The 24,778-nt window shown below is 44.0% G+C and overlaps 1 protein-coding gene and 1 pseudogene across 2 annotated transcripts in view; both read left to right on the forward strand.

Annotated features, from left to right (window-relative positions):
* The first annotated feature begins 3,433 nt into the window (after positions 1-3,433).
* On the forward strand, positions 3,434-16,450 carry LOC149978983 (cytochrome P450 2K1-like; annotated as a pseudogene). Its single transcript, XR_016485472.1, has 9 exons — positions 3,434-3,511; positions 5,562-5,724; positions 6,707-6,867; positions 12,005-12,088; positions 12,479-12,574; positions 13,836-13,890; positions 15,116-15,258; positions 15,413-15,554; positions 15,653-16,450. The product of XR_016485472.1 is annotated as a cytochrome P450 2K1-like (transcript).
* LOC149978984 (cytochrome P450 2K1-like) overlaps positions 5,648-24,778 on the forward strand; it is a 51,406-nt gene continuing 32,275 nt past the window's right edge. Inside the window, exon 1 of the mRNA XM_090197345.1 lies at positions 5,648-5,724. The gene's annotated coding sequence lies outside the window, so the exon portion shown is untranslated. The remainder of the gene's footprint in view (positions 5,725-24,778) is intronic.

A 24,778-nucleotide genomic window follows, 5' to 3' on the forward strand; every position in this document is an offset into this window, starting at 1 on the left:
GACTTCAGGAAACAGCAGAGAGAACACCCCCCTATCCACATCGATGGAACAGTAGTGGAGAGGGTAGCAAGTTTTAAGTTCCTCGGCATACACATCACAGACAAACTGAATTGGTCCACTCACACAGACAGCATTGTGAAGAAGGCGCAGCAGCGCCTCTTCAACCTCAGGAGGCTGAAGAAATTTGGCTTGTCACCAAAAGTACTCACAAACTTTTACAGATGCACAATCGAGAGCATCCTGGCGGGCTGTATCACCGCCTGGTACGGCAACTGCTCCGCCCTCAACCGTAAGGCTCTCCAGAGGGTAGTGAGGTCTGCACAACGCATCACCGGGGGCAAACTACCTGCCCTCCAGGACACCTACACCACCCGATGTCACAGGAAGGCCATAAAGATCATCAAGGACATCAACCACCCGAGCCACTGCCTGTTCACCCCGCTATCATCCAGAAGGCGAGGTCAGTACAGGTGCATCAAAGCTGGGACCGAGAGACTGAAAAACAGCTTCTATCTCAAGGCCATCTTACTGTTAAACAGCCACCACTAACATTGAGTGGCTGCTACCAACACACTGACACTGACTCAACTCCAGCCACTTTAATAATGGGAATTGATGGGAAATGATGTAAATATATCACTAGCCACTTTAAACAATGCTACCTTATATAATGTTACTTACCCTACATTATTAATCTCATATGCATACGTATATACTGTACTCTATCATCGACTGTATCCTTATGTAATACATGTATCACTAGCCACTAACTATGCCACTTTGTTTACATACTCATCTCATATGTATATACTGTACTCGATACCATCTACTGTATCTTGCCTATGCTGCTCTGTACCATCACTCATTCATATATCCTTATGTACATATTCTTTATCCCCTTACACTGTGTACAAGACAGAAGTTTTGGAATTGTTAGTTAGATTACTTGTTGGTTATTACTGCATTGTCGGAACTTGAAGCACAAGCATTTTGCTACACTCGCATTAACATCTGTTAACCATGTGTATGTGACAAATAAAATTTGATTTGATTTGATTTTAAATAAAAACAGTATGTGGATGAGGTAGGTAGATTGGGTGGGCTATTTACAGATGGACTATGTACAGAAATAAGTCTCCAACTTCAGCAATTTTTGCAATTCGTTCCAGTCACTGGCAGCAGAGAACTGTAAGGAAAGGCGGCCAAATGAGGTGTTGGCTTTGGGGGTGATCAGTGAGATATACCTGCTGGAACGTGTGCTACGGGTGGGTGTTGTTATCGTGACCAGTGAACTGAGATAAGGCGGAGCGTCACCTAGCAAAGACTTATAGCTTTTTTCCATCTACGTAACATTGCAAAAATCAGAAACTTTCTGTCCAAAAATGATGCAGAAAAATTCATCCATGCTTTTGTCACGTCTAGGTTAGACTACTGCAATGCTCTACTTTCCGGCTACCCGGATAAAGCACTAAATAAACTTCAGTTAGTGCTAAATACGGCTGCTAGAATCCTGACTAGAACCCAAAAAATTGATCATATTACTCCAGTGCTAGCCTCTCTACACTGGCTTCCTGTCAAAGCAAGGGCTGATTTCAAGGTTTAACTGCTAACCTACAAAGCATTACATGGGCTTGCTCCTACCTATCTCTCTGATTTGGTCCTGCCGTACATACCTACACGTACGCTACGGTCACAAGACGCAGGCCTCCTAATTGTCCCTAGAATTTCTAAGCAAACAGCTGGAGGCAGGGCTTTCTCCTATAGAGCTCCATTTTTATGGAACGGTCTGCCTTCCCATGTCAGAGACGCAAACTCGGTCTCAACCTTTAAGTCTCTACTGAAGACTCATCTCTTCAGTGGGTCATATGATTGAGTGTAGTCTGGCCCAGGAGTGGGAAGGTGAACGGAAAGGCTCTGGAGCAACGAACCGCCCTTGCTGTCTCTGCCTGGCCGGTTCCCCTCTTTCCACTTGGATTCTCTGCCTCTAACCCTATTACAGGGGCTGAGTCCTGGCTTACTGGAGCTCTCTCATGCCGTCCCTGGAGGGGGTGCGTCACCTGAGTGGGTTGATTCACTGATGTGGTCATCCTGTCTGGGTTGGCGCCCCCCCCCCCCCCCCCCCCTTGGGTTGTGCCGTGGCGGAGGTCTTTGTGGGCTATACTCAGCCTTGTCTCGGGATGGTAAGTTGGTGGTTGAAGATATCCCTCTAGTGGTGTGGGGGCTGTGTTTTGGCAAAGTGGGTGTGGTTATATCCTTCCTGTTTGGCCCTGTCCGGGGGTGTCCTCGGATGGGGCCACAGTGTCTCCTGACCCATCCGGTCTCAGCCTCCAGTATTTATGCTGCAGTAGTTTATGTGTCGGGGGGCTAGGGTCAGTTTGTTATATCTGGAGTACTTCTCCGGTCCTATTCGGTGTCCTGTGTGAATCTAAGTGTGCGTTCTCTAATTCTCTCCTTCTCTCTTTCTTTCTCTCTCTCGGAGGACCTGAGCCCTAGGACCATGTCCCAGGACTACCTGACATGATGACTCCTTGCTGTCCCCAGTCCACCTGGCTGTGCTGCTGCTCCAGTTTCAACTGTTCTGCCTTATTATTATTCGACCATGCTGGTCATTTATGAACATTTGAACATCTTGGCCATGTTCTGTTATAATCTCCACCCGGCACAGCCAGAAGAGGACTGGCCACCCCACATAGCCTGGTTCCTCTCTAGGTTTCTTCCTAGGTTTTGGCCTTTCTAGGGAGTTTTTCCTAGCCACCGTGCTTCTACACCTGCATTGCTTGCTGTTTGGGGTTTTAGGCTGGGTTTCTGAACAGCACTTTGAGATATCAGCTGATATACGAAGGGCTATATAAATAAATTTGATTTGATTTGATTTGAGATGACCTGGAGCCAGTGGGTCTGGTGACGAATATGTAGCGAGGGCCAGCCAACGAGAGCATACAGGTTGCAGTGGTGGGTGGTATAAGGTGCTTTGGTAACAAAACGGATGGCACTGTGATAGACTACATCCAGTTTGCTGAGTAGAGTATTGGAATCTGGTTAAATCCGATCTGACGTTATAAGCAATGTCTGATATTACAAACGCACATATTCCCTCACCGTTCCAATTCCGAACCTTCCTGACAACAGAGTAATTACCTATCTCAATTTCTGATTCACAAACAGATGAATCCAACCATGTCTCAATAAAACACAAGACACCTACCTCTGATTTGCAAACCAACAGGCGTATCTCATCGATCTTCGGTAGTAGACTTCGGATGTTTAAGTACACAAAATGTAAGCCCTTCTTCCCAAAGGCCCCATTGAATTCCCGATCCACTTGTAATTCGCCTCCCACTGCCCTGCCATCTTCCCACTGCCCTGCTTCCGGTGGCCTCTCTGTCGCCATGGAGCACCCCTCCCCAGGTGCCACTCCATCGTCCTCACCACCATGTCCCCCGTCACTCGCCTCTGGTTGCTTCCACTCTGCTGTGGTCCCCCTCCTCCTCCGGTGCACTCTCCACCCTCGGTAGGTCCTCTGGTCCCACTCCACCTTCAATGCTCACACACCCCGCGGGTACAGCACACCGACAGCAACGGTAGGCTTCATTGACCCCTTGCCCAAAGCTAGAATCGCTGCATTTTAAATGAATCCACTGCGCGCATTCCAAACATACCAAAGCTTTGCTGTTACTCTTTATCCACCGCATGGGTGCATAGTCCGTTTGATGGGATTCGTGATAAAATGAGGTCCAGGGCATTGATGGATATCAACAGATAAGAGAAGGCATAGAGTTATAAGATCTCCACCATTAATTTGTGATTTCAGACTGGATTTTGATGATCATTTTGGTTTGTGCCAAAGTGCTATGAAAGTTTGGTATATAACATTCTTTCCAAATCCGAAGTGCTGGATGCCATTAAAAGTGTTTGCATGACTGAGAAGTTGCTGAGAATGTACTATTCTTTCATCTAAATAGCAGATGCAATTATTTCCAGTAACATTTAAAATAATTGGAGATTGGATTGGAACTTACAACTGCAGGAGGATGACTGCCCACTGGCCCCTGGTCATCTTCCATAACATCATTGATGTGTCTTACAATGCCTTCTCAATATGGAACAAGATCAACCCTACCTGGATAAGCTGTTCAGGGGCTGAATATTATAATATCCACCTGAGGCTGCAGCAGACAGGAGGAGGAGATGCCAATTCTGCCCCTCACAAAGAAGGACTTCATAAACCAATACTATGCGCTGCTCATGAGAAATACATCTAGAAAGTCTGTGCAAACACACGTGCATACTGTCCTACATGTACTAATTAGAGTTGATTTATTAATGTTCTTTACGTATCTATTATCTTATTTCATTCATATTTATTGTTGTTGTTTATACACCTTGTGGGTAGGGGTAATGGTTTAAAAAAATGGGAGAAGACTAATATTTTGTATTTTTCATTGTACTGTATATAAGAATATATCACTATGTTGCCAAAAAAATACTGTTATTGTTTCCCTTCAATAAAATGCATTCAAAATTACTTTCTGCACATTTCAGCTACATTCTCCAGGCTGAATGCCCACTTTAGCCCGGCCCCTCCAGAATGCAGGCACAGGTCGAACCGGGCTGTGGGGGAGCACTGGAGATCTGGTGCTTACCACTCACACCTCTCCATTAGGCTCAATGCCTACTTTCGCCCGGCACGGGCGGAAAGCAGAAACACGCTGGGCTGGCACAACCCACCCTGGCTGGATGCCTACTCTCGCATGGCACTTGCGGGGGGCTGGCCTATAGCGCTCCGGGCTATGAGCGCGCACTGGCGACACCATGCGCTTCAACGCATAACACGGTGCCTGACCAGTACTACGCTGCTTCCGGTAAGCACGGGGAGTTGGCTCAGAACTATCGCCTGACTCCGCCAATCTCCCCGTGTTACCCTGCTTTATTTTAGGGGTTTATTGAAGGTGGGTCATTTTTACCCCTAGGACAAGGGGAATACACCGAATGTTAAGACTACACAATGGTTAGCTGTTCATTACCATTTCAAAGAGCACCTCTTGTCTGATATAGATTACCAAAGAAACACTCCTCTATTTCATTGAATATAGCATTATTGGGTTTGATAAGGGTCTGTGGGAAGCTGTGGGCTACTGTTTAAACCTGCTAGAATGAGTCCAATAAAAAACGTTGTCTAAATACTAATTTTGTTTGTAATTAAATTACATTGACTGGTATTTGAACCAAGGTCTGACATCAAGTGTAAACCACTGTCTTCACGCTTTTTCTTGACTGATACATGTTAAACAAGCTGTATGTGGTGTCCAGTTATGTGCTTAGTCATATAATATTTCCACCATAATTTGCTAATTAATTCATTAAAAATGCTACAATGTGATTTTCTGGATTTCTTTTCCTCATTTTGTCTGTCATAGTTGAAGTGTACCTATGATGAAAATTACAGGCCTCTCTCATCCTTTTAAGTGGGAGAACTTGCACAATTGGTGGCTGACTGTGTACTTTTTTGCCCTACTGTAACTGAGTCTATGGTGTACTTTATGTAAACTTTATCTGTCCAGCTCTCCAAGAAATATGGTTCCATCTTCACGGTTCACTTTGGATCCAAGAAAGTGGTTGTTCTGGCAGGATACAAGACGGTCAAGCAGGCGCTGGTCAACCAGGCAGAGGACTTTGGGGACAGGGACATCACACCTGCGTTCTATGATTTCAACCAAGGACATGGTAATGATATTTTACTCTTCTGCTGGCGATGTCCCATTCTTAAAGGGATAGTTCACCCAAATTACAACCTGTCTTATTGATTTCCTTAATCTGTAAGCAGTCTATGAACAAGCTAAAATAGCAATCCACGTGTTTGTTCGCCAATCAATGTAAGCGTTGGCCACAAATATGAGCATAGGATGAGTCAACAACATTGTGGGTATAAATTAACAAATTATGAACTTTTAAAAGTGAGATTTTCACCTAACAGTTACTTTAAATACACTTTATTGAGCTACACAATCAATTTCAGACACTTTGAGATGAGTTGGAAATGAAATGCATTACAATCTGTTGAAAGTCTTATTCTAGCCTTGTGGAGCAAGTCTGATTGCTGCATTCACCATTCTGTTTTACTGCATGTATATCAGCCTGCCCTTTATCCAATAGATTGGCGTTTGGAATAAGCCAGAAAATGTATGTTCCAATCAGTGCCCTCGCAGAAACAGTGGTTGGGTTTAGGACAACAACCAATGTTGCCAAATACTGTGCTCGAATTAGGCTGCCCTCTGATTGGTTGAAAGTGATCCAATAGCTGACAAGTTCATTTTTAATAATACCACTCCTTTTTGACATTTGAGACTAGAAAGGTGAATGTAAAGATCAGACTAGAATGGAAATGCAGAGATCAGACTAGAATGGTGAATGCAGAGATCAGACTAGAATGGTGAATGCAGAGATCAGGCTAGAATGGTGAATGCAGAGATCAGACTAGAATGGTGAATGCAGAGATCAGGCTAGAATGGTGAATGCAGAGATCAGACTAGAATGGTGAATGCAGAGATCAGGCTAGAATGGTGAATGCAGAGATCAGACTAGATTGGTGAATGCAGAGATCAGACTAGAATGTTGAATGCAGAGATCAGACTAGAATGGTGAATGCAGAGATCAGGCTAGAATGGTGAATTATTTTGTAATTAATTTGATGTTTTGTCTATTACAGGTAAGGCATTTGACACAGCACAGCCTGTGCTTTATGCCGTCTCCAACATAATCTCGGCCATTGTCTACGGCAGCAGGTTTGAATACACTGACCCACTATTCACAGGCATGGTGGACAGGGTCAATGAGAGTGTTCACCTTACAGGTTCTGCATCAATTCAGGTAGTCTGCTTATTCAGACCATTTTGTTTTTACTGTTTTTTTCTAATTAATGTCTGTTTCAGTGCAATCAATAAAACTAGGAAACAGACGCCTGTTATGAATTCTTGCAAATTAAAATGTACATACTCACTTATACTTTACTTGATGTGCCAGTAAACTTATTATAAACCATTATTGTACAGTTTATAACCCATTACTATGCTGCTTATAAATCATTATATACAATATTCATGATGTATAACATATCAAATAAAATCCTCATAGCCCAGTCCAAGCTCTTTGTCCTGGCACACCAATGGTGGAACCAGCTTCCTCTGAAGCTAGGACAGCAGAGTCCCTGCCCAACTTCCGAAAGCACCTGAAACTCCATCTCCTCCAAAAGTATCTTAAATAACCCCCCCCCCCCCAGTGACTACTTTACTGAGAAAAGTGTACTTACTATGCCTGTGACATCTGATTGTCCCACCAAGCTATCTTAATGTCATGTGTCAATGTGCAGCGGTTAGGACGGAGTCAGGTGCAGGACACAGAACTGAGTAAAATAAATACTTTACTCGAAAAGAAACAAAATATTTCCACGCAGGGAAAACACACCAGCTCACAGAAGTCTGGAACACTAAACAAAGAACAAACACGCACAAAACCATGTGGGAAGCAGCGGGTTAAATAGGGAAGAAATATTAACATAATGGGAACCAGGTGTGTACAATCAAGACAAAACAAATGGAAATGTAGATCAGTGGCAGCTAGAAAGCCGGGGACGGCGACCGCTGAACTCCGCCCGAACAAGGAGAGGCACCAACTTCGGTGGAAGTTATGACAGTACCCCCCCCCCCCCCCCCCTTGACGCACAGCTCCAGCAGCGCGCCGACACCGGCCTCGGGGACGAAATGGAGGACGAGGCGCAGGGCGATCCGGGTTGAGACGGTGAAATTCCTGCAGTAAGGAATGTCCTCCACCGGCACCCAGCATCTCTACTCCAGACCATACCCCTCCCACTCCACGAGGTGCTGAAGGCCCCTCGCCTGACGCCTTGAGTCCATGATGGCTCGCACAGTATATGCCGGGAACCCCTCGATGTCCAGAGGGGGCAGAGGAACCTCCCGCACCTCAGACTGCTGGAGTGGACCAGCCACCACCGGCCTGAGGAGAAACACATGGAACGAGGGGTTAATACGGTAATCAGGGGGAAGCTGTAACCTATAACATCATTCAGTCTCCTCAGGACTTTAAATGGCCCCACAATCCGCGGACGCAGCTTCCGGCAGGGCAGGCGAAGGGGCAGGTTTCGAAGCGAGAGCCAGACCCGGTCCCCTGGTGCCTACACCGGGGCCTCACTGCGGTGGCGGTCGGCGCTCACCTTCTGTCGCCTGATGGCCCATTGCAGGCGCACATGGGCAGGGTCCTATGTCTCCTCCGAGCGCCAAAACCATTCATCCACCGCAGGTGCCTCGATCTGACTCTGATGCCACGGTGCCAGGACCGGATGATAACCTAGTACACACTGAAACTGAGACAGGTTAGTGGAGGAGTGGCGGAGGGAGTTTTGGGCCATCTCTGCCCAGGGGATGAGCCGCCCATTCCCCGGCCAGTCCTGGCAATAGCGCCGCATCCTGGTTTTAACTCTCTCCACCTGCCCATTACTGTCGGGGTGAAACCCTGAGGTCAGGCTGACCGAGACCCCAGACGTTCCAGATCCTCGATGTGAACTGGGGACCCGATCAGACACTATATCCTCAGGCACCCGTAGTGCCGGAAGACGTGTGTAAACAGGGCCTCTGCAGTCTGTAGGGAGACCGGAGGGAGACCGGGCAAAGTAGAGAACCGATCCACAACGACCAGAATCGGGGTGTTTCCTTGTGACGGAGGATCTGTCACGAAATCCACCAATAGGTGTGACCACGGCTGTTGTGGAATGGGTAAGGGTTGTAATTTCCCTCTGGGCAGGTGTCTAGGTGCCTTGCACTGGGCGCACACCGAGTAGGAGGACACATAAACCCTCACGTCCTTCCCACTAAGACAGTGCACTGTCCGACAGATGCCAGGATGACCAGAGGAGGGTGACATGTGGGCCCAACAGATCAATCGATCACGGACATCAGACGGAACGTACAGACACCCAACTGGGTGGGAGTTGGCCGCTCGATGTCCGCGTCAACATCCCATACCACCGGTGCCACCAGGCAGGTCCCTGAAAATCTTGTCTACAAAGTATTGGAAGACTGATGGAGCATTCATCAACCCGTACGGCATGACGAGGTACTCATAGTGCCCAGAGGTGGTACTAAATGCCGTCTTCCACTCATCCCCCTCCCGGATACGCACCAGGTTGTAAGCACTCCTGAGATCCAATTTGGTGAAGAAGTGTGCCCCATGCAATGACTCTGTCACACTGGCTATGAGAGGCACTTCACCGTGATCTGATTTATACCTCTATAGTCAATGCAAGGGCGTAAACCTCAATCCTTCTTCTTCACAAAAAAAACCTCAAGGAGGCAGGTGAGGTGGAAGGCCGAATGTATTCGGAGACATACAGTATGTTTCCATACCTGCCGTCTCCTCCTGTGACAGAGGATACACGTGACTCCTGGGAAGTGCTGTGTCTACCAGGAGATTTATCGCACAATCCCCCCGTCGATGGGGAGGTAGTTGAGTCGCCTTCTTTTTACAGAAGGTGAGAGCCAAATCGACATATTCAGGGGGGATGTGCGTGGTGGAGACCTGGTTTGGACTCTCCACCGTAGTTGCACCTATGGAAACATCTATACACCTCCCTGAGCACTGATGTGACCATCCCATGAGAGCCCTCTGTTGCCACGAAACAGTGGGGTCATGATAGGTCAACCAGGGAAGCCCCAACACCACAGGAAACGCAGTAGAATCGATCAAGAAGAGACTCTCATAACCCTCCTACGTTATCATACATAGTGGAGCCATGACCTCCTAAATCAGGCCCGACCCCAAAGGAAGACTATCTAAGGCATGTACAGGGAAGGGAACATCAACAGGAACAATAGGGATCCCTAATCTAAGTGCAAATTAACGGTCAACAAAGTTCCCAGCTGCGCATTAATCTACTAGCGCCTTATGCTGGGAATGCGGGGAAAACTAAGGAAATTCTATACATACACACATGTGCTCAACAGGGAGCTCTGAGTGAGTCGGGTGCCTACTCACCTGGGATGATCCACCAGTGCCCTGCCTGCTGCCTCGACTCCCTGGAGAACCTCCCCAGCACCGACCAGCAGTGTGCCCTCTGCCGCCACAGGTAGTGCAGGAAACGGCCCCCCTTCCAGTCACCCTGAGAGCAGTCGATCAGGGCCCTCTCATTCCATCCCGCGCTGGCAGCAGGGTCCTGAAGTCCAGTGCGAAGTCCTGTGTGCTCCTCATCCCCTGTCTGAGATGGAACAAGCGTTCCCCCGCCGCGCTCCCCTCAGGTGGATGATCGAAGACCGCCCGGATGCGGCGGGTGAAATCCTCATAGCGTACCAACGCTGCGTCTATTCTGGGTCCAGGTGACGTCTACACTGGGTCCAGGTGACGGAGGGGTGGACAGCGGTGTGGGTTGGGGTGAAGTTGATTGGGGTGTGCGAAAACCCCCTCTCTCCCATCGCTTCATGGTGTGCAGCACGCGATCCATGGCTGTGCCAAGATTTATGGAACATTGTCGCGTGCTGCTGGACGTGTTCCTCCACTGGTAACAGAGGACTGGGTGCACCTGCTGACTCCATAAGGGGTGTGTGTTTCTGTCATGTGTCAATGTGCAGCGGTTAGGAGTCATGCGCAGGACACAGAACTGAGTAAAATACGTACTTTACTCGAAAAGAAACAACAGAATATTTCCACGTAAGGAAAACACACCAGCTCACAGAAGTCTTGAACACTAAACAAAGAACAAACACGCACAAAACCATGTAGGAAGCAAAGTGTTAAATAGGGAATAAATATTAACATAATGGGAACCAGGTGTGTACAATCAAGACAATACAAATGGAAAAAGAAACGTAGATCGGTGGCAGCTAGAAAGCCGGGGACGACGACTGCCGAATGCCGCCCGAACAAGGAGAGGCACCAACTTCGGCGGAAGTCGTGACACTTAAGATGAATGCACTAACTGTGAATCGCTCTGGATAAGAGCGTCTGCTAAATGGCTAAAATATTTTATTAATTATATCATTGTAATTATTATATATAATATGGTTAAATAATCACTAGTGATGTGCACCGATATACAAAATTATATCACTATCAGTACCATTTTTGTGATTCCATATCGTATCGGTTTGCATAAAATATATGCACCTGTGTATGTTCACTTATCTGTTCACCTCCATGGCTCTTTGAAGTTCAGACAACTGTTAGCAGATTGTCCTTTGGGTCAGGCGTGAATATTATGTTATTATAATATTGTACTCATATTGGTTAGTTAGGGAGGCCTATATTATAGGACCATCAACAGGCAACTAATTAAATATGCTAAATTGAGAGCCTGTGAGTTCTGTTTGAGGGTTTTGTGTATGCAGGAAAAGTAATGTGTAAAGTTCTTTTTACAGAATAGTTGTCACGATTCCACCGATGTCGGCTCCTGTCCTTGTTCGGGCGGCGTTCGGCGATCAACGTCACCGGCTTTCTAGCCTTCGCCACTCCATTTTTCATATTTCCATTTGTTTTGTCTTGTTCCATACACACCTGGTTTTCATTCTCTAATCACACAGCATGTATTTAGTCCTCTGTTCCCCTCCGTGTGAAATTGATTTTATGTTATGTGGGTGTTGTTACACGCCATACTTTTTGTCTATGTTCCGTGTTTGGGCACATTTATGTACTGTTGTGCTTTCGTTGGACCGGAATAAAAGTGCGCCTGTTCACTACACTCTGCTCTCCTGCACCTGACTTCGCCTCCAGTACACACCCTTAAAAATAGTAAAAATAATAAACTGACATTACAATATGCCTTGCTCATATCGATATCAAATAATATTGAATATCACTATTGGTGCTCACAACTAATAATTACATATTTATGCATATGTGTATCACATTTGAATTTATGCATAATCTAAATATAGTTGTGGTGTGTTATGTTATAATTAATATAATATTGTTTTATTCGTATTCTACTTGAATATCTGTGTAGATGTACAACATGTTTCCCTGGTTGGGTCCGTGGATAAACGACCTGACACGTCTGAAAAATAATATTGCTGATATGAAGATGGAGGTGTGTCCCGTTCTGACCTTTATTTCCTTTGTTTTGTATTTATTTAGTATGGTCAGGGCGTGAGTTGGGTGGGCAGTCTATGTTTGTTTTTCTATGATTTGGGGATTTGTATGTTTCGGCCTAGTATGGTTCTCAATCAGAGGCAGGTGTCATTAGTTGTCTCTGATTGAGAATCATACTTAGGTAGCCTGGGTTGCATTGTTTGTTTGTGGGTGATCGTCTATGTTGATTGCTTGTGTCATCACAGTTCTCATTTAGCTTCACGGTCGTTATTTGTTTATTGTTTTTGTATTCAGTGTTCAGTACTTTCTTTAATTAAATATCAAGATGAACACAAACCACGCCGCGTTTTGGTCCGCCTTTCCTTCAACAGAAGTAAACCGTGACAAGGTGACAGAGCTGGTGAGGGGCCTGAAGGAGACTCTGAACCCTCATATGTGTAGAGGCTTTATGGACTCGTTCCTCGTCCGAAAGCAAACCCTGGAGGTATGAAGACTTCATGCAGAATCTGCATCTCACTCATTCATAACAAAGTGTTGCATTAATATTGCTCAGTATGACTATACAGAATATAATTAATCAATAAGGCCAGAGGGGGTGTGGTATAAGATCAATTTACCACAGCTAAGTGCAGTGCCTGTATACAGTCCTTGTATATTGGCCATATTCCACAAAACCAAGAGGTGCCTTGCTGGTGTTATAAACTTGTTACCAACATACTTAGAACAGTAAATTAATCATTTTGTGCCACACTCGTGGTATATTGTCTAAGTTACCAAGACATTCGGACAATCAGCATCCAGGAACCAAACTGCCGGGTTTATAGTACTTATTACACCACCTTGTGGTTCACTTTACTGCTGAAAATCACAACTAACTTGAGTTGTCCAACACTAACATCCCACTGGGCACAGAAGTCAATTCAACATCTATTCGATGTTGATTCAACATAATTTAATTAAAATGACGTGGAAACAATGTTGATTCAACCAGTTTGACTGAATGCCAGCTGGGGGAGGATCTAACTAGTTCTCTGTATCAGTAGAATCACATGTAAACTCAGACTCAAACACTGAAAATGTTCCTCAAGCTGATTTCAAAGAATGTGTTGATTATCTGTTTTGTTTGCTTTTTTGTTATTTTCCATATTATGTCTATCTCTGATAAGCTACCCAGGAAAGGGCAAAAAAATTGCCCATATTATATTAACCATATATATTAATATATTAGCCATTTATGAGACTCACGTCGATAATTCATTTGATACATCATTAGCAATACAATGATATAACATCTACAGCAGACACAGAAATGCATATGGGGGAGTTGTTGCTGTACATATTCAAAGCCATATCCCTGTAATGCTTAGATAGGATCTTGTGTTATAAAAGTGTTGTGGTTGCAGGTTCACCTGCCTCCTCTAAAGCCTATTTTAGTGTAGCTCCTATAGGCCACCGAGTTCTAACTGTCAGTATCCAGATAATGTGTGTGAAATTTTTGATGGGGGCTCCTGAGTGGCGCAGAGGTCTAAGGCACTGCATTTCAGTGCTAGAGGCATCACTACAGACCCTGGTTCGATTCCAGGCTGGCTCACAACCGGCCATGATTGGAGTCCCATAGGGCGACACACAATTGGGCCAGCATTGTTAGGGTTTGGCCGGGGTACGCCGTCATGGTAAATAATAATTTGTTCTTAACTGACTTGTCTAGTGAAATAAAAAAAGTGTTTTATGTGATATAAACACAGAGGTCTTCTATCTTGGTTGTCATCAAGCTCTCCGCTGAAGAGGAAGCATCTCACTGTAACCAGTGACTGTAATCTGGTTCAGGTTATTAATCAACCTACTAGTGTGTTTACAAACAGAACAGGAACGATCATCCACATGCACTGTATTGATTACATTTGTCCTAATAATATAGATCTTTGTTCTAAGGCTGTATCTGTACCATTGGATGCAGTGATCACAATATCCAGTGGTTATTTCCAGGAAAGCGAAGCTTCTAAAAGATGGGACTAAAATAGTGTATGAGATAATACAATTTCATTTGATTTGAAAATCTTTTGTATTTGTCACATGTGCCGAATACAACAGTGAAATGCATATTTACAAGCACTTAACCAACAATGACGTTTTAAGAAAAATACCTAAAAAAATAAGTGGATGATGTAAAAAAATATTTGTTGGTCTGATATGATTAATAAGGAGCATCCAGACGCTGCACTTGATGCATTTATGAAATTGCTTCTTCTAGTTATTGATAAACATGAACCTTTTTAAGAAACTGTCTCCATGGATTGATTAGGAATTGAAAAACTGTATAGTTGAAAGAGATGGGGGCAAAAGGAGTGGCTAATAAGTCTGGCTGCACATCTGACTGACTGACTTACTGCAAATTGAGAAATAATGTGACTAAACTCAACAAAGAGTAGACACTGTATTATGAAGCCAAGATCAAGGATATAAAGAATGATGGGGGGGGGGGGGACTTTGGAGTACTTTAAATTGGGGCGGCAGGTAACCTAGTGGTTAGAGCGTTGGGCTAGTAACTGAAACGTAGCTGACTTGAATCCCCGAGCTGACCAGGTCGCTGACCATCTGTCGTTCTGCCCCTGAACAAGGCAGTTAACTCACTGTTCCCCAGTAGGCTGTTATTGTAAGTAAGAATTTGTTCTTAACTGACTTGCCTAGTTAAATAAATAAAAGGAAATTATGGTCAGAAAGACTAATTCTATTAAAATGGAATCAGATGGCTTATTTATCACAACAATTTGACATTGCCAATTATTTTAATGATAAATTTGCCACCATGCAAATGAAGTTAAGCAGGAAATGCCAGCAAAACAGTGAGCCATCATATTCATGCATTAAAAAACCCACATAATTCAAATTTACAATGCTTTTCTTTCATTTTGTGAAGTTAGTGTGGGAGAGGTGACGAAATGATTGTCGATCAATAATGACAAACCTCCTGGTATTGACAACTGTCATGTCTTTAATCTGAGCCTAGTGAAGTGTTTGTCCTCAGGCCTGGTTCTAACAGCCACCCAGAACCTGCCCTACACTGATGCAGTGATCCATGAGACCCAGAGACTGGCTAGCATTGTAACTATGTCCATCCCTCACACCACCAGCCGAGATGTCACCTTCCAGGAATACTTCATCAAAAAGGTCAGATACGTGGCTGTCCAAACCAGATTTTTGAAATAATTCTGCCTGAAATGATTGCAATCCACTCCTTTTTAAGTGTGCACTTCATTTATTAAACAAAGTTTCATTACTTTTACTCTGAATATAAGTGTCCTATGCTTCACTCTCACTGCAGGGGACGTCTGTGATTCCTTTATTGATGTTCGTCCTACAGGACAATAGCGAATGGGAGAGCCCCCACTCCTTTAACCCCTCCCACTTTCTGGATGAGCAGTGATGATTCGTCAACAGGGATGCCTTCATGGCCTTTTCTGCAGGTATATCAACTTCATCATTTAGCGAATTATTTCATTGCAAGAAGTAGAGAAATTGTGGTAGCCTCTTGGACAGACTTCATGCTATTTCCTATTTCTTTGGTCTCTCGCATGTCTGGGGGAGGGTCTGGGCAGGATGGAGCTCGTCCTCTTCTTCACCTCCCTCCTGCAGCGCTTTAGTTTCTCTCCTCCTCCTGGAGTAACAGAGGATGATCTGGACCTCACACCATCCGTGGGGTTCACCCTCAATCCTTCACCTCACCAGTGTGCTGTGAGCCGGGTCTGAGATGAGTCTGGACCAATGTACAGTATATTACACACTGTTTAGAACAACTTCTTTACTTTAGCCAAACAAAGGGCTATGCTGAATTTTAAAAAACATGGTGTTGTGAATGATCTGTAAGTCACTTTGGACAAAAACATCTGCCAAATGACATTATTTTTTACTGAAGAAATACCTTGCTAGGTACAGTAAATGTGTTTGTACATTTTGCATCGCAACACCGGCGAGGAAGACGAATCAGATGTTTAAGTCAATTATAGAGAACAAACCATTTCCTACTAATATATATATTTTAAAAAAATGTGAGTATCTTAAAACGTGTATATTTGTGATAGTGGATTTTCCTGTAGTAATATCAGTGTAACAGGTTTGTCCAGTTAGGGTAAAGAGGACCAATAGAAGCACTCCACCTTTCTTTATGTAGGGACCTTTAGACTGCATAAAAACAACCAAGACCTTTTACACAGAAACACAGAGACTGGTGTTATCAGCTGTAAATGTTGTCAAAGAGCCAACCTGAAGCATATGTTATTGACCCAAGCTAAAGATCATTCTCTCTAATCCTGTGTTTGTTTTAGATGTGTTTGTTAACTATTAATGAATTAAAATACACTTTATCTAGTATTGAACTGAACTGGTGCAACTGAATTCCTGGAAAAGCAAACTGAGCCAAGACTTAACACTAACAAAAAACAAAATAGGAATTAAAAAAGATTTGCCTGCGCATCAGAGGCCCATGTTGTCCAAAGGTGAGGAGGTGATAACTAATGTTTGGAAACTGTTGTCTGCCTCTGAGTAACTTGCCTGTCCAACCCAAATCTAAGAGCCTGTGTGTAGTTTGAATCAGAGCTCTCTGTTGTCTTTGGTACACACTTATAGGGTGGTGTAGGAGGAACCATGTGACATCAGAAACAAACATATCCTAGCTATTGCATAACCCCCCCCCCCCCCCCCCCCCCCCCCATTACAGATAGGCTTTTAATTAAGCTTTTCTAGTCTATTTAATGAAAAAAGCATCTAATTAACGTGCACAGATGCAGAAGAGTAGGGAGGTAAGGCAATAAATAGGCCATAGAGGCAAAATAATTACAATTTAGCGTTAACACTGGAGTGATAGATGTGCAGATGATGATGTGCAAGTAGAGATACTGGGGTGCCAAAGAGCAAATGGATAAGTAACAATATGGGGATGAGGTAGTGGGGTGTGCTGTTTACAGATTGGCTGTGTACGTTCAGGTACAGTGATCGGTAAAGGAAGTGTTGGCTTTGGGGATGACCAGTGAAATATACCTGCTGGAGCGCTTGCTACCGGTGGGTGTTGCATACACCCACACACAGGTCCAGAGGAAGAGAGACAGAGAGAGCCTGAGATTTCATTAAAGGTCAATTACATTTTAAAACCCTTCATTTCCTCAAATGTTACTACCAGCATTTAAACACATTACCATTATTAAAAGTTACTATGCAATATTAAGCTATACCTCAAATGTTTTCTTACTAAACATTTATATAAATCCTACATATTACAACACAATACAACATTTTAATAGCCTTTAAATGTTTATGTATAATTGTTTTTGAACTGTGTTCATATAAAATAATGCCTTTGCTCCTTGATCAGGGCTTCTAAATCCACAGCTCGTAACTTGATGCAACCAGAGGGCCAAGGAAGAGACAGAAGACCAGAGGAAGAGCTGTCATTAGTTGAAGGTAAATACAGTACATGCTTCTTTTTAAAACCCTTTATTTTTTCCTGCAAAATGTTACTACCCCCATTTAAACATGTTACTACTATTATTATGTTGTAGGAAAGATTCTAAATGTGTTATGTTCTCAGAAATAATGTTTCGAGTAACTTTCTCTCTGCTTGTAACCTAGCAAGCACCCTGCTCTCACACGCACACACACACACACACACACACACACACACACACACACACACACACACACACACACACACACACACACACACACACACACACACAAAAACAACCTTTGAGGGAGAAACATAGGTCCAGAGGAAGAGAGAGAGCCTGAGATTTCATTAAAGGTACATTTCATTTTTTAACCCTTTATTTCTTAAAACATGTTACTACCCCCAATTAAACGTATTACTATTATTATTTTGTTGTAGGAACGATGCTAAATGTATTTGTCTTAGAAAGAACGTCTTGGGGCCTGGCTCTCTCTCTCTCTCTCTCTGAATGTAAGCCCACAGCTTGTAACCGGACACCAACCATGCAGCCAGGTCTCACACACCCCAAGGGGGAGAGACAGAGAGACATAATTTAATTTATTGAAGGCAAATCACAATGCACCTAGAATTGGTCTAGGATACATGTTTTCTGTAGTTTTCTATGGTTTATCAGTGTTAGACCGGTCATAGGACAAGTCTAACACTTAGTTATAGTCAGGCAGACCTACCCGGAAAATACTTTTTCATTTTACAAGGGGTCACAAGCTCCCTCCATAAGTTTACGACAAAACTTTACCAACTGTTTCAAATGGTCAAACTCAGGCCTCCCCCATTCTCTACATAAATACCCAACTGTTTCAATGTTTACACTTAGGCCTCCCCCATTCTCTACATAAATACCCAACTGTTTCAATGTTTACACTCAGGCCTCCCCCATTCTCTACATACATTCCCAACTGTTTCAATGTTTACACTTAGGCCTCCCCCATTCTCTACATAAATACCCAACTGTTTCAATGTTTACACTCAGGCCTCCCCCATTCTCTACATAAATTCCCAACTGTTTCAATGTTTACACTTAGGCCTCCCCATTCTCTATATAAATACCCAACTGTTTCAATGTTTACACTTAGGCCTCCCCCATTCTCTACATAAATACCCAACTGTTTCAATGTTTACACTTAGGCCTCCCCCATTCTCTACATAAATACCCAACTGTTTCAATGTTTACACTTAGGCCTCCCCCATTCTCTACATAAATTACCAACTGTTTCAATGTTTACACTTAGGCCTCCCCCATTCTCTACATAAATTTCCAACTGTTTCAGTGTTTACACTTAGGCCTCCCCCATTCTCTACATAAATTCCCAACTGTTTCAATGTTTACACTTAGGCCTCCCCCATTCTCTACATACATTCCCAACTGTTTCAATGTTTACACTTAGGCCTCCCCCATTCTCTACATAAATTCCCAACTGTTTCAATGTATACACTTAGGCCTCCCCCATTCTCTACATAAATTCCCAACTGTTTAAAATTGTCAAACTCCGGTCTCCTCCATTCACTACATGAATTCCCAAATGTTTCAAATGTTCAAACACATTCAACAAGGTCACTACACATCAATCACCAGGACATTTCTATTACAAAAATATGCCTTGCTTCAAAGAATCAACTGCACGATCATGTTACATAAGCACTCACTCTATAGCATGAGAAAATCTGGACAGGATGTCCATAGCGTGAGAACATCCGTCCAGGATGTCCATAAAAGGGCATAAACAAGTGACACTAAAAATAGATCATCAATCACTTTTTGACACATGCCGTCTACTATATTCTCTCTGACAACATATAACAATTAGGTCTACATAGATTTCCTATAGTTGACATATCAATAGATGTCAAATTGTACACACATTTCTATAACAAACTATACCATCAACTCTCTGGGTCAAAGCAATGGCCAAAAATGTTAGAGCACCATAGATGGATTCTGAATGAGTCGCTTAGTGTTATATGTATCTATATTTGTCCCGTCCATCCCCTCAACTCTCTCTGGGCCAAAGTAATGAGCACAATATAATGTATGATTGAGTTAATTGCTGAATGATAGTGTAAATTAAGAAACAAACATTGGAATTGCCTGCAGAGTAAGGCATGAAGGCATCCCTCTTGACAAATCGACCTTTCTCGTCCAGAAAGTGGGTGGGGTTAAAGGTGTGTGAGCTCTCCCATTCACTCCCGTCTTGTAGAACAAACATCAGTCGAGGAAACAAAAGTGCCCTTCTTGAGGGAGTGGAAGATGATGCCCTGGAAGGTGATGTCTCGCCTAGAGGTGTCAGGGATGGCCATGGGTAAAATGTTGGCTAGTCTCTGGGTCTCATGGATCACTGTATCAGTGTAGAGCAGGTTCTTCCTAGATTTTGCTCACCTGAAGTAGAGTATATTGTGATAAATTGCAGGCCACACTACCTGCCTAGAGAGTTTTCAGCTATATTTTTTGTGGCTGTTTATTTACCACCACAGACAGATGCTGGCACTAAGACCGCACTCAGGGCAATAAGCAAACAATAAACCACTCACCCAGAGGCGGCGCTCGTAGTGGCTGGGGACTTTAATGCAGGGAAACTAAAATCAGTTCTAACAAATTTCTATCAACATGTTAAATGTGCAACCAGAAGGAAACACATTTTAGGTCACCTGTACTCAACACACAGATGCGCGTACAAAGCTCTACCTCGCCCTCCATTTGGTAAATCCAACCACAACTCTATCCTCCTAATTCCTGCTTACAAGCAAAAATTAAAGCAGGAAGCACCAGCGACTTGGTCTATAAAATAAGTGGTCAGATGAAGCAGATGCTAAACTACAGGACTGTTTTGCTATCACAGACTGGAACATGTTCCGGGATTCTTCCAAAGGCATTGAGGAGTACACCACATCAGTCACTGAATTTATCAATAAGTGCATCGAGGATGTCATCCCCACAGTGACTGTACGTACATACCCCAACCAGAGGCCATGGATTACAGGCAACATTCGCACTGAGCTAAAGGGTAGAGCTGCCGCTTTCAAGGTGCGGGACTCTAACCCGGAAGCTTACAAGAGATCCTGCTATGCCCTGCGACGAACCATCAAACAGGCAAAGCGTCAATACAGGGCTAAGATTGAATCATACTACACTGTCTCCGAGTGCTCGTCTCATGTGGCAGGGCTTGCAAACTATTACAGACTACAAAGGGAAGCAGAGCTGGAAGCTGCCCAGTGACACAGGCCTACCAGATGAGCTAAATCACTTCTATGCTCACTTCGAGGCAAGCAACACTGAGGCATGCATGAGAGCATCAGCTGTTCCGGACGACTGTGTGATCATGCTCTCCGTAGCCGACGTGAGTAAGACCTTAAAACAGATCAACATGCGGGGCCAGGCGGATTTCCAGGATGTGTGCACCGGGCCAGACCACCATAGTCCCTGTGCCCAAGAACACAAAGGCAACCTGCCTAAATGGCTACAGACTCGTAGCACTCACGTCCGTAGCCATGAAGTGCTTTGAAAGGTTGATAATGGCTCACATCAACACCAATATCCCAGAAACCCTAGACCCACACCAATTTGCATACCGCCCAAACAGATGCACAGATGATGCAATTTCAATTGCACTCCACACTGCCCTTTCCCACCTGGACAAAAGCAAGACTAAAGAGATGATTGTGGACTACAGGAAAAGGAGGACCAAGCACGCCCCCATTCTCATCGACGGGGCTGTAGTGGAGCAGGTTGAGAGCTTCATGTTCCTTGGTGTCCACATCAACAACAAACTAGAATGGTCCAAATACACCAAGACAGTCATGAAGAGGGCACGACAAAGCCTATTCCCCCTCAGGAAACTAAAAAGATTTGGCATGGGTCCTGAGATCCTCAAAAGGTTCTACAGCTGCAACATCGAGAGCACTGGTTGCATCACTGCTTGGTTCGGCAATTGCTCGGCCTCTGACCGCAAGGAATTACAGAGGGTAGTGCGTACAGCCCAGTACATCACTGGGGCTAAGCTGCCTGCCATCCAGGACCTCTACACCAGGCGGTGTCAGAGGAAGGCCCTCAAAATTTGCATTATGTGCCTCCCCACCCCCAACCCCTCTTTTTAAGCTGCTGCTATTTTCTGTTTATCATATATGCATAGTCACTGTAACTATACATTCACATACTTACTACCTCAATTAGGCCGACCAACCTGTGCTCCCTCACATTGGTTAACCGGGCTATCTGCATTGCGACCCGCCACCCACCACCCAGCAACCCCTCTTTTACGCTACTGCTACTCTCTGTTCATCATATTTGCGTAGTCACTTTAACCATATCTACATGTACATTCTACCTCAATCAGCCTGACTAACCGGTGTCTGTATGTAGCCTCGCTACTGTATGTAGCCTGTCTTTTTGCTGTTGTTTTATTTCTTTACTTACCTATTGTTCACCTTTCTTTCACTATTGGTTAGAGCCTGTAAGTAAGCATTTCACTGTAAGGTTTCACCTGTTGTATTCGGCGCACGTGACAAATACACTTTGATTTGATTAGGTTTTTATATTTTCTGGGTCAAAGTTTAGCTTTTTCAAAAGAGGCTTTATTACTGCCACTTTTAGTGAGTTTGGTACACATCTGGTGGATAGAGAGCCGTTTATTATGTTCAACATAGCAGGGCCAAGTACAGGAAGCAGCTCTTTCAGTAGTTTAGTTGGAATAGGGTCCAGTATGCAGCTTGAAGGTTTAGAGGCCATGATTATTTTCTTCAATGTGTCAAGAGATGCAGTATTAAAAAAGTTGAGTGTCTCTCTTGATCCTAGGTCCTAGCAGAGTTGTGTAGACTCAGGACAACTGAGCTTTGGAGGAATACACAGATTTAAAGAGGAGTCCGTAATTTGCTTTCTACTGATCATGATCTTTTCATCAAAGAAGTTCATGAATTTATCAATGCTGAAGTGAAAGCCATCCTCTCTTGGGGAATGCTGCTTTTAAGTTAGCTTCAGATCCACAACATTTATTCTTACGGGACAAAACTAGGTCCAGATTATGACTGTGGCAGTGAGTAGGTCGGGAGACATGTTGGACATGTGGACTTTTCCATGTGAATATTAAGTCATCAAAAATGTGAATATTATCTGCCATGACTACAAGGTCCAATAGGAATTCAAGGAACTCAGTGAGGAAAGCTGCATATGGCCCAGAAGGCCTGTAAACAGTAGCTATAAAAAGTGTTTGAGTAGGCTGCATAGATTTCATGACTAGAACCTCAAAATACTTTTTTTTTGTAAATTGAAACTAGCTATCATAAATGTTAGCAACACCTCCGCCTTTGCGGGATGCACAGGGATATGGTCACTAGTGTAACCAGGAGGTGAGGCCTCATTTAACACAGTAAATGCATCAGGCTTTAGCCATGTTTCAGTAAGGCCAATCACATCAAGATTATGATCAGTAATTAGTTAATTGACTATAACTGCCTTGAAAGTGAGGTATCTTACATTAAGTAGCCCTTTTCTTAGATGTGAGATATCACAGTCTCTTTCAATGATGACAGGAATGGAGGAGGTCTATATTCCAGTGAGATTGCTAAGGAGAACACCACCACATTCAGTTTTGCCCAAACTAGATTGAGGCACAGGCACTGTCTCAATGGGGATAGTTGAGCTGACTACACTGACTGTGCTAGTGGCAGACTCCACTAAGTTTGCAGGCTGGCTATCTCATTGTGAGCTAGGGGAGTTAGAGCCCTGTCTATGTTAGTAGGTAAGATGAGAGCACCCCTCCAGCTAAGATGGAGACTGTCACTCCTCAGCAGGCCAGACTTGGTCCTGTTTGTGTGTGAGTCCCAGAAAGAGTGACAATTATGTACAAATGCTATCTTTTGGGAGGGGCAGAAAACAGTTTTCCAACAGCGATTGTTGTGAGACTCTGCTGTAGAGCTCATCACTCCCCCTAACTGGGAGGGGGCCCAGAGACAATTACTCAATGCCGACACATCTTTCTAGCTGATTTACACGCTGACGCTATGTTGCGCTTGGTGACCTCTGACTTTTTCATCCTAACATCGTTGGTGCCAACGTGGATAACAATATGCCAATGCTCTCTACACTCGCCAGTTTTAGCTTTAGCCAGCACCATCTTCAGATTAGCCTTAACGTTGCTAGCCCTGCCCCCTGGTAAACAGTGTATGATCGCTGGATGATTCGTTTTAAGTCTTATATAGTGGGTAATGGAGTCACCAATGACTAGTGTTTTCAATTTGTCAGAGCTAATGGTGGGAGGCTTCGGGGGTCTCAGACAGGAGAAGGAGAGAACAGAGAAGGCTTGGCCTATGACTCCAACTGTTATGAATTTTATGAATAATGACTAAATGATGTATACATTTAACGTAGAACTATAACTAACAGAATACTACCCTGTCACTGTATGATTGTATGAAACTTATTAGAACCGTAAAACTAAATCTGATGTGTGTGGGTTTTAGTCAAGAATTAGAACAAGGACTTTCTGTTCCTTTTTAGTATGTAAGCAGGGTGCAAGTATGAAACAAATTGAGCTATCGTCAGACAAGCTGTACTACTGTGTTCTTTACAGGACATTCTGTCCCCACTCAGGGAGGTTAGAGACCTGGGCTTGTAGTAGATTGCATAACAGGTGGCAGACAATGTATGAGTAGGAGAAGACTTGTGAACTATATTGCCATTGTATCTGAGAGGAGGAGGAACATTTATGACAAAATGTGAGGTATATAGACCAATGTACAGGAAATGATAAGCAGAGCTCTCTAAATAAACATTCACGACTATTGTAACTGGGCTTCCATCTGATTCATTCCATCCAGTTGCCTACAAATTCTGGGTTTCAGGCTGAGTTATCAATTCAATTGGGTTTATGAACACTGAGAACATAATTCTCTTGACACCGACCCATTGCTTAATGGGGAGAACCGGTTGTAAGTTTCTGTCTGCTGAATGAGCGACAACGGTTGAGCGTTCCTACAGCATTTCCTTCCAGAAGCCATGAGAAAGTTGTCCGGCTGCGGGGACTGTGCGAGGGGATTTATACTACTATCTGTCCTTATTGGTGGGATAGACGCTGTTTTATCCTTTCCTACACTAAAATTACCCCTGCCTATTGATTGTGTCTGAAGCTGGGCTTGCAGCACAGCTATCCTCGTCATAAAGCGACCGTTCTCCTGTATATTATGAGTACAGCGACTGCA

The sequence above is a fragment of the Oncorhynchus mykiss genome, chromosome 13, assembly GCF_057628025.1.
Source record: "Oncorhynchus mykiss isolate SJ-2025 chromosome 13, ASM5762802v1, whole genome shotgun sequence".
Taxonomy (NCBI): Eukaryota; Metazoa; Chordata; class Actinopteri; order Salmoniformes; family Salmonidae; genus Oncorhynchus; species Oncorhynchus mykiss.